The following is a 12,688-nucleotide window of genomic DNA, read 5'->3' on the forward strand; positions in this document are numbered from 1 at the left end:
TCTAGGGAGTCTGATTCCCCTGCCATCTCCTGTCAAAACCTTCAAGGAGAACTGTCGCTCCCTGAAGCAGTGACTTTTAATTTCCCTTAAGCTAGATTCCATCCTCAGGCCCTTGCAATGATATAAAAAGCCCAGCCTACTCCTTCTGAAGTCCACAGTGCTGAATGACAGGGTGGGAATTAACTCTTCCAGACATAAAATCCTCCTCTGGCTTCCACTTCTTGATTGTCTACATATGACCGCTACATTAACAAACTCTTAAATATTAAACATCCAAGACACAATATACACTCTGTGTGTGTGTGTGTATTTTAACTATTGCCAATTAACAAGTGTCACATGGTGTTTTGTTCTTCTTGTGCATGCTTCCAAGCAGAACATAAGCCCTTCTTGAGGCTTAATTTTGGAGCTCAATGGTCAAGACCAAGAAAGCAAATGTGAGAAACAGAAGGTTGAATAGTGATGGGGCTGGAGAGATGGCCAGGCAGTTTAATAAGAGCTCTTGTACTGATCTTTCAGAGGACTCTACTTCCCAGCATCCATCGGTGGCTCACAATCCCCTGTCATGGCAGGCCCAGAGGAGCCAATGCCTTTGCCATCTGTGGGCATCTGCACTCGTATGCACGCCCCCCCCCCCATTTAAAACAATTAAAAAAAATAAACCTTTCCAAAAAAGAAAATCCTTCTTCTACCACCACTACCAAAAAAAAAAAAAAAAACCCAAAAAAACAAAAACAAAACAAAAATCAAAAAACAAAAAACTGTGCCCTGTTTTCTAATGCTAGAAATTCTACCTCTGTGGTTGAATTTTATTTCTGTAGCTTTGTTAAAATGCAAATACCCCCAGGAGAGATTAGAGCAGACACCACATAACTCAAGTGTTGCTTGAATTTACTTGATTCGGAAAGATGATTCTGAAGTAAACTCAAGAACACTGGAAGACAGAAATGATTTGTGAATGGAAAACTGGGGATATTTAAAACATTCTATTAACTTCAGCAAAGTAATTTCGCTTCCTGATAAAACTGAATGAAACTGCCGAAGGCTTTAATCCATGAAAGAAAGAATTGATAAGTCGGACTTAACTAATTTTTTCCGGCTATGCAAAGGACCGCGTCAAGAAACGATAATGACAAGACACAGAGGGGGAAACATTTGCAAGCTTGTGCATCGGATGAGAAACTTAAAAGACCAAACAAGACATCCAACAACCAAACTAAACCTGCCCAAAGTCTTTAACAGACACATCACAAAAATAAGACACAAAGATGACAAAGGAGCACGGGAAATGGTTGTTCTACATAGATTGTTCCACATCCCATCTCATCAGGGAAACAAAAATTAAAACAATGAGATGCCCCGCCCACACACATGGCCAAAATCTAGCGGTGAGACAAAGAAGAGTGGGTGCGCCCCCTGCTGTTGGGAATGCAGAATGTGCTGGGCATGGTGGCATGCCTGTGTACAACCCTAATTTTGGTGGTGGAGAGATAGGCAGATTCCCTGAGCTTGCTAGTCAGCCACTTTAATCGCCGATGAGCTCCAGGCTCTGGGGAAGAGAGAGACACCAGTTCAACAACAACGAAAAGTGCAAAGCACAAGACATCCAGTGTTGACCTGTGACCTGTGTGCCTGCACATATACACAGGGCACGAACACACACATGCACATTCACTCGTGTATGCACACACACACACACACACAGATACCACACTACACACACAAGACCCAATAAATAAAATTTAACTATATGATCAAAGAATCATATCCCTTGGTAAGTGACAAAAAAGAAAGAAAGAAAGAAAGAAAGAAAGGAAGAAAGAAAGAAAGAAAGAAAAAAGAAAGAAAGATTTTATGTCCAAAAAAAAAAATCATATATGTACATGGAAATTTATAGTAGTTTTATTCCTAATGTCAAAATCTAGATGTAATTAAGTGTGTTATTCCATAGTATATGAATAAATAAACCGAAATGCCTTCAAACTGTGGAATATTATTCAGTACTAAAAAAGAAACAGTCTATCAAGCCATGAAGAAAACTTAAATACATATTTTTAAGTGAAAGAGTCCAGTCTGGAAAGGCCACATAGTGTGTGATTTAAACTATGTGACGTTATATAAAGGAGAATATCCTGAAGGCACTAAAGGCTGCCTAGGGCAGAGGGGGGGGGGGAGGGGAGGGGAGGGGAGAGGAGAGAGGAGGGGAGGGGAGAGGAGGGGAGGGGAGGGGAGAGGAGAGAAGAGATCAGGGCAAAGCACAGGGGACTTTAAAACAATGGCCACATGGGTTGCAAGGTGAGTGGGAGGGACTCATGTGTCCCTCTCTTGGAAGGACTAGCTGCAGACAGTATGCAGATGATTCTCTGATCACAGCTGGGAGGCATAAGTTGCTGTTGGGAGGAGACCCTGGAGCCAAAGGATCTTATGGATTATTTATTTATGTGCTTGATTCTTGTTTCATTTCTTTGCTGTTGTTGTCGTTTTGTTTTGTTTTGGACTGCAGAGTAGTTACCTACCTCTGCCAATAAACTCAATCCATCATCAAAAAAGAAAACAAAAATAAAAACAAAAGACGGTGACAGCAACCAGTTAGATTCCATCATGGTAGACACACCTCACTACACATAAACCCATACCTGCAGGATCTCCAACACGCCGGGGAGCCCTGACTCAAGGTCTGCATTTTTGTGTGATCATGGTCTTCCAACATAGTTGGCCAACAGCAGCAGGTGTACCTTCAGTGAGATTCTTATAGTGGAGAAGGCTAAGCATGTGTGGGGGCAGAAGGTATTATGGGAAATCTCTGTATCTGTTCAGCTTATGTGAGTTTAAAACTACTTTAAAAGAGAAAGCTGATCTTTAAATAAATAAATAAAAAAAAAAACAGTGAACACTGTAACTACTTAGTGTTTACAAAGCAAGGAAAACAATGACCACCTGTCTACTTCTTGGCTTGTTTTCCTTTGGGTTTTGGTTTCTTGCAACAGGATCTCTCAGGCTGGCCTTGAACTTGCTATGTAAGCCAAGAGTGTCCTTAAACTCCTGGGCCACCTGCTTTCCATTTTGCAGGTGCTGAGATCCCAGACCTGTGCCACTGCCTCTGACCCTGTATGTTTTCTCTTAATATTATTATTAAACATTAGATACCTAGGGAATAGCAAGTGTGTTTTACAGGGAGACCAAAGGTCCTTAGCTTTAGCTCAGCCTCTCCCGCTGACCTTCACTGCTACATCAGAATTTCCCAGTATCTATCTCCCATTCATTTCTTTGCAGATTCCCTTGTGTCATGGGACCAAGGACAAATGTGTGATATTCTTTTGTTTCAGAGACTATATCCCAATCTACACCAGTCTCTTAAGATTCACTAAAATTACCAGTGAAGTCAACAAGATCTGGAATGACACTGACAATGTATCCACAAGGCCTTGAAGGGACCTCAGGAGACTCCTCAATACCACCTGCGTGACCTCCTGGTTGTGGCTGCTGAACATGTCACTTCACACTAGCCTCCAAGGTGGCCTCCTCGAAAAGCTCTGGCCAAGATACAGAAATCCCTTCTCTTACTTCCCTTAGGATTACTGCAGCTGTCTCAAACCAACAGAAGGGCGGGGGGACATAGAAACTGTCCTGGCTTACACACCCTGGCTCTGCCACAGTGAGCTACTATGGGCCTTGAAGGTCCTGACAAGACTGTCATTCAGGTGCAGCAGCTGCACTGGAATCTGCTTCCCATGGACATAGGTGAACTCTATAGGAGGTTCAATTTACACTTTACCTACATAATAGCCCTGAGCTTATAAACCAACACACACACACACACACACCACCTCTCAAAAACAAGAGAAGAGTGTAGGAAAATGGTCTAAGACTGGATTTGTGAGGAGAATTATGAGTTCTCGTGAGAAAACAGAAGTCTCACAACCTCGGTTTCTTAAAAAACATGGAACTGTTCTTGGAATGTGGTTTCATGCTTCCCCCACCCCCACCCCAGGGTAGCAGATAGGAGTGAGTTTACCTCAGATCGTTCATATTATTATTCAGCTGCCTTTCATGTGTTTACATGCCTCTTTGGAAAAGGGTATTTTTGCCCTGCGTGGCTTGTCCTTGTGACTTTTCACTTTGGTGACTTCTTAATTCTTACTTCCTCAGTATAAGTTGGCTGGTGCTCTGAGTAAAGCTGGCGGGAGACTTTAACTCTTTTATCAGCTCCACTCTCTCGGGCCCAGAGCAGTGAACAGAGAAGATAAGGTACTCAGTTACATCGTGTTCCTCCACTAAATTCTAATGAACAGCCAGGAGGGCAGGGTCCACGTACCGACGGTGATGTCACCTATGACAACCAACACACTGGCTAATATATGCCTTATCTTATCTTTTTAAAGAGTAAATAGACTAACTCTCTGAGATCCCCTGCTGCATGAGAGCTGAAGGTAAAGGACACGCCCCCGATAAATCCCGGTTTCAGGACAGCATTCACCAAACCTTGGCTTAACTTCTCTCCTCTAGACACATTCCAACACAGAAAACCTTAAAATATGCTAAGTTAGCTAATAAGCACCCACACGAACAACCCAGTGCCCAGGACTCTGTTTCAAGGCAAATGCAATGCTTTCAAAGCTACCTGTGTCATCACTGAGACCCAAAAGGGTTTCCATACTCCAAATAAAATAAAGTGCTATTATCAACCATGATCCTGTGTTTACTAAACACCAGCGATGTTCCTGGAGGTATGATAGACACCTGTGCATACATTTCAGCCAGTCCTTATGTCTTAGGATTGCTATCAACTGTGATCAAAAGTCATGACCAAAGGAACTCAGGGAGGAAAGGGTTAATTTCACACATGGTCCCATATATAACAGCTCACTATCAGAAGCTATCAGGACAGGAACTCAAGCAGGGCAGGACCCTGGAGGCAGGAGCTGATACAGAGGCCATGGATGAGTGTCTCTTACTGGCTTGCTCCCCATGGCTTGTTTAGCTTGCTTTCTTATAGAACCCAGGGACCCCAACCCAAGGATAGGACCACCCACTATGGGCTGGGCCCCTGGTACCAGTCACTAATTAAGAATGTTTTGCCTGAAGGTTTGCCTACAGCCTGATCTCATGGACGAATTGCCTCAACCAAGGTTTCCTCCTATCAGATGACTTTAGCCTGTGTCTTGTTGGCATGAAGCCATCCAGGACACCTGAAAACTCTGCAGGCTAATAACTATCATTTTCATGCTACGGATTTTGGAAACAGCACTCAGAAAAGCATCTTTGTCCGTGAACATGGAATCACACAGACTAAATCCCGACCCCGCTCTAGCTGTATGGCTCTGGGCCAGCACAGCTTAACACATCAGCTCACTGGTTTCCTGCGCTGTAAAATGGAGATTACTGTCTGCTATTCTTCTCTAAGATAGCCTTCCTACCACCAGCCTTAAGATGCTGGAGTAGAGACTGCAAAGCGTCTTAAATCAGACCCCCCCAGTAGGGGGCGCTAGTGGAGACTGGCCAACTCCTTGAAGACCATCTTAGCCCCGACAACATTCTTTTCTTTCCACAGAGCCCCTGAGTGCAGCTTGCAGTTTTCCTGTTACAGACTCAGTAGCTTCATTGTGTGCCCTTCACAGACAACAGTACCCACAAGCTGGGACACTGGCCTCCATGACTGGAATTTCTGTTGTGGAGCAGCTGGTTCTCCATGTACCTAAGGAGGTTTGCTTGACTATGTCGGATACTTTACAGTTGTCCTCCTCGCCCTCCCCCTCCCCCACCCCCAGCCGCCATTAACTAGTTAAGGACATTACATAGGGCCAACAGCTCTTTCCCCATTCTCTGTTCAGATGGTTGGTGTGGTGACGTCCTCCTGACAGACCCCGAGAAAGGCAAGAACACCTACCTCAGAAGGTGGAGAGTATCAGACGATTCAATCACTGCAAAGTGCTTCTACAGTACCAACACTACAGGGCTAGCTCTAACGATATCTACTATTTGATTCTCCATCAAAAAAGAACTACCTTCAGCCCTTGGGCTTCCTGCTTTCACAATCCTCCCTCTCCAATCTTCCCAAGCACATCTAGATCTCTCCATTCTTGCCAAGTTTCTCTGACACTGACATCTGCCTGAAAGGTATGGCAGGGACTCCTACCAGAGGCAATTTTAACACTGGAAAAATAACATTTTAACACTGACTCCTCCAAAATTGAACACAAAGTTCAAACTTCAAGAAACACATGTATACCATTCCCCTAAGTATCCACAAGGAACTAACACACTGTGTTTGAAGATTGAATTATAGAATTTTAGGTTTCTATTTTTTTCTTCGTTCCTTCCTTCCTCCTTTTGCCTTCTCCTCCTTTTTCCCCTCCCCCTCCCCTCCTCCTCCTCCTTCTTCCTCTTCCTCTTCCTCTTCTTCCCCTTCCCCTTCCTCCTCTTCTTCTTCCTCTTCTTCCCCTTCTTCCCCTCCTTCCCCTCCTTCCCTTCCTTCCCCTCCCTCCTCCTCCTCCTCCTCCTCCTCCTCCTCCTCCTCCTCCTCCTCCGCCGCCGCCTCCTCCTCCTCTTCTTCTTCTTCTTCTTCTTCTTCTTCTTCTTCTTCTTCTTCTTCTTCTTCTTCTTCTTCTTCTTCTCTCTCTGTCTCTCTCTCTCTCTCTCTGTCTCTCTCTGTCTGTCTCTCTCTGTCTGTCTGTCTGTCTCCCTCCCTCCCTCATGTGTGGGTGGGTTTGCAGGTTCTAGCAGAGCCCAGGAAAGGATGTCAGATCCCTTGGAGCTAGAGTTATAGACACTGATAAGCTGTACCTCATGGATGCTGGGGTCAGAAATTTGGCCCTTTGTAAGAGCAGCCCTTGAATGCTGAGCCCTCTCTTCAGCTCCTCATTCTTATATCTTCTAAACTACTGATGACATATAAAATTTAAAAATGATCAAATGCTCATGTGTGCTAGGCACTGAGCTGTGTTTGCACACACTGTCTCTTGTTTACCCTCAATGTAGACTACATCAGGAGGTATAATCCTCTTCTTTTACAGATATGTCCAAGCTCCCATAATAAGAGACAGAACCAAGAACTGAAGCTAATTTTCCTGGACTCACAGAACTCGTGTTTTACCAATTCACTGTGGACCACAGGTGAAGGCCACTCTCCACAGCAGATTTTAATAAAATATAAACTGAGAGAGGCACAGATTCCTTCCCTGGGAAAGACATGGAGAAATAAACACAGAATCAAGGAGCATGCCCTCTGACCTTGCATTCAGACACTCCTTTAAGACCCAGCGACAAAGCCCTGTCGCTGGGTTTGAGAATGTCTCTCTAGTTCTGTCTCTAGTTCTGCAAGGCTTTCCCTCCCGTTTTAGTTTTATTGTTGTGAAAGCAAAGAAAATGAAAATTTAAAAGTACTCTCTCTCTAGGTACATCTTGGCCTTTAGAAGAGAAATATTATTGTTGGGAGAGGAGTACACCCAACAAAAACAATTTGTTAAATGAACAATGCACAAGAAAGGGAAAAAAAAGTTTTCTTTGTGCTTGATTTCAGGCCAACTTGGGAATAGCTTTTGCACTAGAGGAAAATGAGAGAGAGGAGAGGAGAGGAGAGGGGGAGAGGAGAGGGGGAGGGGAGAGAGGGAGGGGAAGGGGTGGGGGAGGGAGAGGGAGACAGAGAAAGAGAGAGAGAGAGAGCTCTATGAAGAGTGCAGCACAGTTGTAGAATTTATACTAAAGCCATTGCTTCTAGAAGGTGGACGTTTTGAGTTACAGCCCTTTTCCTTAACTTTCCATCACTGCCTGTAGGAATCTCAGAAGCACAGGCTAAATACCCGTGCTGCATTTTACTCACTGGCTGGGAGCCTATGTGAGCCCAAGAGCTGACAGTGCTGAGCCTGGCCCGTGCTCTGTCAATGCCCTGTGTATAGTTACCAATTCAGCATCTTTTCCTAGAGGACTGTGCAGAAAACCACCAACCACCACGGCACAGGAAAGTGCACTCGCTGCTCTGATAAGGCCAACAGGAAGAAGAATGGGGAAAAATAAAAACAAGGCAGGGAGGAAGGCAAAGGAAGGCACAAACGCTCTGCAAACTGGAGAGAAAACAGACACAAAGAGGAGAGGGTGGATGGCCGAGGATCCAAGTGGGTTTCTAGAGGGCAAACCTTCATCTCTGCTCATCAGAATGTATCTACATGGGATTGAAGCAAAGTTCTTAGGAATATAAGCTTGTGTTTATGGGAGTTTTTTTCCAGGTTGTTCATGGGGTCTAAATTGACTGGGGAGTAATAAAGAAAAAGCAGGCACTGAACTAAGTATAAGAATATTAAAACGGGCTTGGGGGATGGCACATCGGTTAAGAGCACTGACTGCTCTTCCAAAGGCCCTGAGTTCAATTCCCAGCAACCACATGGTGGCTCACAACCATCTGTAATGGGATCTAATGACCTCTTCTGGTGTGTCTGAAGACACATGTACTCATATACATAAAATAAATAAATCTTTTAAAAAGAATATTTTCACATAGAATAGTACAGGTTTTCTCCCTGTGAGAAAAAAGCAAAAGTCAAACTTCATATATTTGGCATTCTGATAGTGAATATATTTGACTTTAAGTATATGATGAATTAGTTCATTCGAAACCGAGGACTTGAACAACAGATAGAGAAACGTCTCCCCACGTGGGCAATTGCAAAGTTTTGGGACTTGGGATCCTTTAATATTTTTTAAAACCTCTGGCTTTTAAAGAGGGCTTCTGTATACATTTATATTTATTTTTTAGCAACTGGAACTGCAAATTTTTCAATATACATTTATTAGTTTGTTTTAAAATAGCAATAATAGGCCCATCTTGCATTAGAAAGCATAGTTTATGGATTCTGTGTGTGGGAAAGAGAATATCGAGGAGCCAACAGCAGTTATGGGTTTTTTTGCAAATACTTGTAACATTTGAATTGAGTAGAAAGTAATTAGGTTACAGTATTTGCTTTTGCATTTAACCTACTTCGTTTGCTAAAAAGTCTATTTTACCAAGATATGCAGTTGGAAAAAGAAGGGGTATTTCAGACAATCGCAAATATTCCTCCCTGATAATGAGTGATATCCTTATAAGAACTGAGATTGAGACAGTATCCATACACAGGAGAAAGACCTTGTGAGGACCAACATGTCCATCACTGACACAGAAACTCAGACAGTATCCATACATGGAGAGAGACCACATGAGAGCTAGAGTGCCTATCTGCAAGCCCAGGATCACCTGCTGATATTGGATACTGTGTCTCTAGTCTCCCCCCAGGATCACCTGCTGATCACCGGATACTGTGTCTCTAGTCTCTAGACTGTAGAAAGCAAATGTCTGTTGTTGGCAACATCAGGCAGTTGCATCTCCTGTAGCAGCTGCAGTGAACTAACACACACATCTACTCCCAAGAAGTCAGTAACACTGAACTCAAGGCTCGATAGTGCCAAGCACTAGATCAACAGTGCATTACCATGGCATCCATCATCAGGCCTGTGAATACCAGGACATGGTGCCTGGCTCAATGATTCTCAAACTCCACTGCCACAGGTATCATTCAGGGACCAGCTAGTCACACAACCTTCCCAAATTCATGTTCGTCCGGGAATTCCAAGTCAAGACCTGTTAGCCAACTTTCTGTCATTGAAAACACCTATGCTAAACAAAAACAACCTACGAGGAGGAAAGGCTGAGTTTGGCTCAAAGTTTCAGAGCTGTGACTGCTTGGCCTCATTACTTTGCGCCAGAAGCAAAATCACTATCATAGTGAGATGCACAGGAGTTCCCATATCACAGTGTGGTTGGGAAGGAGAGAGGGAGGGATGGAGAGAGGGCGGGGGAGATGGAAAGGAAGAGAGGGAGAGGGGGAGAGAGGGAAAGAGAGGGAGAGTGCACAATTCAAAGAAATCATACACTACTACTGCCTTTTCCCATCCTGACGTGAGGGATTGCACCTAGTCTTAGTGTAATAATCTCACGCCATGTTTGGTTGCAATCCCTGGGAGACCTGCTCTTTTCTGAAGGGAAAGGAAGAGAAGTGGGTATGAGGGAGAGAGGGGAGGTGGCGAGGGGGATGTAACTGGGAGGAGAGGGGGAGGGGAGACTGTGGTTAGAATATAATATATGAGAGAAGAATAAATTTTAAAAATAAATAAACAAAGCCTGTTCCAATCAACCTCCCATTAGACCCCGCTCGCTAATGTTTGTGCTATGTCCAGTAGCTGTTAAGTTATATGAATCCATCAGTAGGAAAAACCCATGGATAAATGAAGAATCCGCATACGCCAATCACGTCCCAGATTCCTCACCTCTGAATGCTGCGTTAGGTACCAAACTTCAAGCACATGAGCTTTTGAGGAGCACGTTAGGTATCTAAGATCCAAACCATGACACGGGAGGTCTGAGTCGGCTCCCAGGAGTGTGAGCTCAGCCTTCTCGTGGCTTTCGTCATAACCTGAGACCCCCTTGTCTGAGGATGGCAGTAGCTGAGAATGACAAATGGGAGATCACAGGGACGCTGGCATCCCTCCTTCTCTCAGAAGAACACAAACAAATGGACCTCTTTTTCTCTGCCCAGTAGATGTCCATTGGCAATGCTAATTTGAGTGAACATGGGGAGAGCTAAAGCAGGCTAACTAGGTCAGCAGATTACTCAAACTCGCCTAAAAGAGACCTCCAATCCTCCTCAACACTGTCAGCTTGTACATATAAACGCATAAATTCTGGTTTTGTTTACTGTTAGAAATTTAGTTGTGCTTCCTTGTCATGTTACATATATACCCTAAGCCAATGATAGGACCTTTGGGTACAAGTCACTGTCATAATAATTACACGACTTCAAGAAGAAGTGTCTCATAGATAAAAGGGAAACCACCATTTTCACTTGACATTAAACGAGAGTGGGTCTCTCACATGAAGTCTGTTCTACCTAGAATGCATATTGGACTTAGTTTATAGAATACCTGCACTACATACATTGTGCTACACTGCCAGTCCCCTCAGGGAGATGGTAGCCTCTGAAAAGTTTCCTTCATAAATTAAACATTATAGTTTACATTTTCTGTAAAAAAAAAATAGTTTAATAGGCTATACTATAAGTGAGATTTAATCTCAAATATTACAGAAATGCTACAAAATTGCTTTTTAAAACCTATCACAATATTAACAATTAAAGTAGAAAATAATAAAATTATCCCACAAATGGCTTCTCTAACAATAGCATCTGCAAAAGGCATATCTAATATGAAGAGGCCAGAGACGAGGGTGGAAAGGCGGCATTCTGAATTTCAAGGCAGTGGGTTTGTTGTTGATTTGCCCCCACTTTTCCTCCCACATGAATGCATTTGCTTTCCTTACTCAAGGGTATCTCTGAATCTCTGTGACTGTCTGCAGCTATGGACAGGGTCACTTAAGAGTCCTGCTGGTGAAGAGGAGGGGCGCGTAGAGAGTCACAGAGCCACTCCCCAGCCTCACCCCTAGGCACACACTCCAGGATCACACTCCAGGCTCACACTCCAGGCACACACCCCAGGCACACACCCCAGGCACACACCCCAGGCACACACCCCAGGCACACACCCCAGGATCACACCCCAGGCACACACCCCAGGCACACACCCCAGGATCACACTCCAGGATCACACTCCAGGCTCACACTCCAGGCTCACCCCCACACTCACCCCCAGGCACACACCCCAGGATCACACTCCAGGCTCACCCCGCAGGCTCTCCCACTGGGTCCTGACTGCCAGCCTGCTGTCATTCTGTTGTCTTGGTCAGGGTTACTGTTGCTGTGAGGAAACACTATGACCAAAAGCAAGATGAGGACGAAAGGGTTACTTTGGCTTACACTCACACATCATAGTCCATCACTGAAGGAAGTTAGGACAGGAATTCAAGAAGGGCAGGAACCTAGAGGCAGAAGCTGAGGCAGAAGCCATGAAGGGTGACGCTTACTGGCTTGCTTGGCCTGATTTTTATGGAAACCAGGACCATCTGCAAGGGCTGGGCCCTTCTAATTCAGAAAATTCTCCAGGCTTGCCTACAGCGCAGTCTTATGGAGGCATTTTCTCAGTTTGCGTTTCCTCCTCTCAGGTGGCTTTAGCCTGTGTCAGACAGACACAAAATTAGCTAGCACACTACCCATCATGAAACAAATCATAGATATGAAGAAAAAAATCATAACAAAAAACTTGGTTTTTTTTTAAACAGTTGAGTGAAAATTACAAAAGAGGAGACAGGAAAGAAATATTTTTAAAAATCTAAAATTTAATTTTTAAACACTCATATTTGGGGCACTTGCCATGTGTGCTGGCCGCATCAACCAGCTGAGAGACATTGCTTCATGCATCCCGTGCCCGGCTGAGAGGCAGGGTGACTAACTGCATTACTGTGTTATGGATGTGAAGGCTGAACCACAGGAGGCTCAGTAGTTTAACAGAAACCCACACTGCCCAGACATGCTAGAGCCGGATTCGAACCAGCCAATCTCACTTAAAGCCGGGGGTCTTAAAACACCACACCGGTTATATGAGAAAAGATGCCTAGGAAAGATTTAGCTGAACACAGAGAATAAGGAGAGCTATGCTGTATGAATAGCTGCCACAAAGAAAGGAAAGAAACTGTCAGAGAAGAGGTAGTGGATTAGAACTTTACCAATAAATTACTTCAGTAAGACTTGGGCTGGCATCCATGGGCAAA

General features: G+C 44.2%; 1 long non-coding RNA gene across 1 annotated transcript in view; it reads right to left on the bottom strand.

The window, feature by feature from the left end:
* A930011G23Rik (RIKEN cDNA A930011G23 gene) overlaps window positions 1-12,688 on the bottom strand; it is a 431,817-nt gene that overhangs the window by 331,623 nt on the left and 87,506 nt on the right. The gene's annotated exons all lie outside the window — the stretch shown is intronic.

This window comes from Mus musculus, chromosome 5, assembly GCF_000001635.26.
Source record: "Mus musculus strain C57BL/6J chromosome 5, GRCm38.p6 C57BL/6J".
Lineage (NCBI taxonomy): Eukaryota > Metazoa > Chordata > Mammalia > Rodentia > Muridae > Mus > Mus musculus.